The following is a 4,016-nucleotide window of genomic DNA, read 5'->3' as shown; positions in this document are numbered from 1 at the left end:
TATTAAAAATCTTTTTTAAAAACGTTAAAACAATTACTGCAACGCCGATCCTCAGAAATGACTATCCAAGCCCGACACAAGGCTTCCTTCTCATCCGATGACCACGGAGTGGTTTTCCGTTTCGTCCTCGGAGTCGAAGCCGATTCCGACCAGTCCGTTGCAACTGGTTTTTTCCGGTGGACGCGTCTTTTTGGTCCCGTAGCTTCACCTTGTGATTCTTGTGTCTCCGGAACAACAAATTTAGGAGACGGTTGTGTGTTGGATGGTTGAAAGCCGGATGATTCTTGCGGCTCCGAATAAAACATCGGTTGGTGCGGTGAGAAAACCATAAACGTGTTCAATGAATCGTCGTCAAGATAATCTGAATCAAGGTTTGGGAACCAATTTCCAGCCATTTTTTTAAAAAAAGTTGAGAAGATGAATTGATTTTGGGTGAAGGTTTGAAGTTTTGGTATAAAAATGGGTGAAATGGAGTATATTTTATAAAGAAAATAATAATTTTTTTTAATTTAATATGAGCCCAACGGCTCTTTTTGCTAAAATCTAGGAGCCTTCCTCTCTCTCTTCTTCCGCTACCAAGCTCACGCCTGCCTCTATCCTCCCTCTAGCGCCCCTGGTGGTGTGGTATTAGTGCCTGGGGCGCGAGCGGAGGGGCTCTAGCACCCTCGTTGAAGCCCCCACACCCCTGAGTCTTACAAAGAACTTACATTTTGTTTCCCTTTATTCTTACATCATCATTTTGTTTTTTTATGATCACTTTCACACTTTATTTGGTGCACTTAGCTAACAACATCAACTAATTTTTGACCTACTTTTAAATACATTTAATTTTTGACCCTATCAATATCCATCTATCTTTTTTAGAAGCTGTTTGATAACATTTTAATTATTGTATTAAAAGACTCCATATAAATAAGTCAGATATATATAGAATATATTTAGTTTATCAAAATGACACATCTTTATGATTCATGATGAAATTTTTAAAACAACACTAAATGTTACTGTTAATGAGATATAAATCCTAATGATAAATCACAAAATTGCCCACTAACTAATAAACTAAAAATTAATATGCTTCACTGAGTATAACTGAAAATTGAAACATTTAATAATACACCTTTATATTTATTTTATAAAACAAAAAAAGGCTGTAAAATATTAAAAAAGGACAATGATGATTAACTTATAGCATCCACAACGGTGTGGGTTACCTGAGGTTCGAATACAGGTGGCAGGGAGCGGACGAGAATCCGGCGGACTTTACCGTTGTGGCGCCCAAGTCTGATGAACAAGTCTGTTTCTGCAAACGTGAGACAAACGAGTAGATGTGGGCCCTTTAGATCTACTAAATAAAAAAAAACATTTTTGATTTCTTACAATCGATCGACCACCATTGTTTCAGATCTATATCAACCGCCATTATTTCAGATCTAATCGATATGAAGTTTCAGAGTGTTCATCTTCGATTGGTTGCGGTAACTGCACCGTCTCTACTATGATTCATTTTATGGGGAGATCAATTTATGTTCTCCGGCGACTGTCTGTATACATCAATTTGAATCTCCGGAAGTGACACATTGTGTTTGGATGTTCTTGGAACATGGTTCAGATATTAAATATAGTAAAATAAAAAACAGAAGTGGTGCAATGTACGTGGCTTGTGGGTATGATATAGATTAATATTAATTATTAACTATATAAATTAATATGTTGTAAAAGTATTTTAAATTTATAAAAAATATGTAATAGGTGTTGATGTGTTGGTTTGTAGAGGTTTGTTGTTGTGGAAGAAAATGAGGATTTTAAGAAAAAGTTTGAATATAATGTGACGATGATGTGCCGGTTTGTATGCGTTTGTTGTTGTAGATGCTCTTTGTTTTGCCTCACAGTTTTCCACTTCTCAATGTCTATCCCACCAATCCCATATTACAAAATTTAAATATAATAAGAAAAATAAAACATTAATTATTTTCACGTCTTCTCCTCCTCCTCCTCCATACAACCACCGTCAGCCACCGCATCGCCAGCTTTCACACTCTCCACCTCCATCTTCTCCACCTCCTCCGCCGCACAACGCCGTAACCCACTCTTATTATTCTCCGCCCTCACACTCAACACCTCCACCAACTCCCTCAACGCCTTATTTTTATCCCTCCGGTTTTTTATTAACACCTCACTAATATCCGCCGGAGTCATCTCCGCCGCCTCGGTCACCTCCTCCAGCCGCCGTAACACCTCTGCATCCACGTCATCCGTAGTACACCCTAAATAATTCTTTAATAATATTTTCAACGAAGCGAAACTACAATAGCTCATGAACACATGCATATCCATCCGTCCGCTCCGTAACAATGCCGGGTCAAGTTTCTCAACGTGATTCGTCGTAAACACGAATATCCGCTCCGACCCGCAACACGACCATAACCCGTCAGTAAAGTTTAATAATCCGGATAATGTAATGGAGCTGTTACCAGCTCCCATTTCATTATCTGGCAATCCGTCTTGTAAACCAAAACTGCACCGTTCACCGCCGCTGGCTGCGGGTTCTTTACGGTTTGTTAGATTTATAGAACAATCAATATCTTCAATTACAATGATTGATTTGGAACTTGTTTTCATTAGAAGCTTCCTGAGCTCCAAATTTGTTTGGACTTCAGTTAATTCCAGATCATAGATATCATACCCTAGATAATTAGCCATTGCAGCAATCATGATTGATTTACCTGTACCAGAAGGTCCGTACAACAAGTACCCGCGTTTCCACGCGCGCCCAGTGCGCGTGTAAAACGCTTGACCACCGGCGAAATCCCGTAGATCCGCCATGATCTCGGCTTTCTTTACGGGATCCATCGCCAACGTGTCGAATGTGCTAGGGTGCTTAAACGGCACGGATTCCCACGGCTAACCGCGTGAATCAAGGGCCCCGCCGTGGGAATTCGTGTGAAGAAACCTATCCTCGTTCCTCATCTGGATTTCATTAGCCTTTTCGCTGATGAAATCCAGGTAGGAATCGAGGATATACGGCTTGTCACGCTTGTTGATGCGAAGTGTGAAGCCGCGTTTCTCCTCCGGCAATGGCCGCCATGAGAATGTCGGCGATTGCCGGGGAGTGACGCTGTGCTCCCACACGACGGTCACACCGTTGAATTCATCGGTGACACGGTCGTTGTGGGAGAGGCCGAATGTTATTGCGGAGGAGTTGAGGCCGCGAGTGAGGGATAAGCGGTTGGAAGTGGTGGCGGAGCAGGAGGAGGCTGCGGTGGCCGAGAGGTAAAACTGCACGGCGTTGTAGAGCTCGTTGGTGTTGACGCCTTCGATCTCGGTGATCTCGTAATAGCAGTATGAACAAACACTAATTGACCACGGGCAGATTACGGATAATCTGGGGGTTAAATAGATGTTTCCCACGAGGGTTATGTCCGGCAAATATGGTTCTTCTGATAACCTGCAAAACAGACACCGTGAGCTCGTCACTGAGAAGGGGGGGTACCTCCTTTGACCACCCTCCGGCGTGAGAATCAGACTAGATTGCTCTTGAATATAAGTGTATATTAAGAGATTGCTAGAACAGATAAGATGTGATAAGGTAATGTAATGTGTCCATACCATTCCAAGGTGTTGGAGTATTTATAGCCGAAGGTAGGTTTCCAAGCAGGTACAGCCGGCTGAATAGTATTCCTGTTCTGCCAACTGTGGGCTACGCACGTGCCATGCTGGAGGTTGGTGGGTAGGCAGCGGCTGATAGTGACCAGGCCGGCTGTGTACTATTCCTGTTCCACCAACTGCAGGCTATGCACGTTCTCCGACAGGTTGGTGAGTAGGCAGCGGCTGATAGTGACATACAGTACAAGAGCGTGCTGCTCGTCATACTGTTGTCAGTGAGCTGTCGTATCTTTGGTCAGATCTTTTGTCCATACCTCGTCAGGTACAGTACAAAAGATCCTTCAGTATCGTACGGACTGGCTCATTTGTGCGGGAGTGTTCCTGGCTTGCTCACTCCTTCTTCAGGTGAC

General features: G+C 42.8%; 1 pseudogene; it reads right to left on the bottom strand.

Moving 5' to 3' along the window:
• Positions 1-1,882: 1,882 nt before the first annotated feature.
• LOC143552355 (AAA-ATPase At5g57480 pseudogene) lies at positions 1,883-3,347 on the bottom strand (annotated as a pseudogene).
• Positions 3,348-4,016: the final 669 nt, after the last annotated feature.

This window comes from Bidens hawaiensis, unplaced genomic scaffold, assembly GCF_021521415.1.
Source record: "Bidens hawaiensis isolate Kalapana, Puna unplaced genomic scaffold, B.hawaiensis_p1.1 tig00016852_1, whole genome shotgun sequence".
NCBI lineage: Eukaryota > Viridiplantae > Streptophyta > Magnoliopsida > Asterales > Asteraceae > Bidens > Bidens hawaiensis.
The sequence above is the reverse complement of the archived record's forward strand: the minus strand, read 5'-3'. Positions and strand labels throughout refer to the sequence as shown.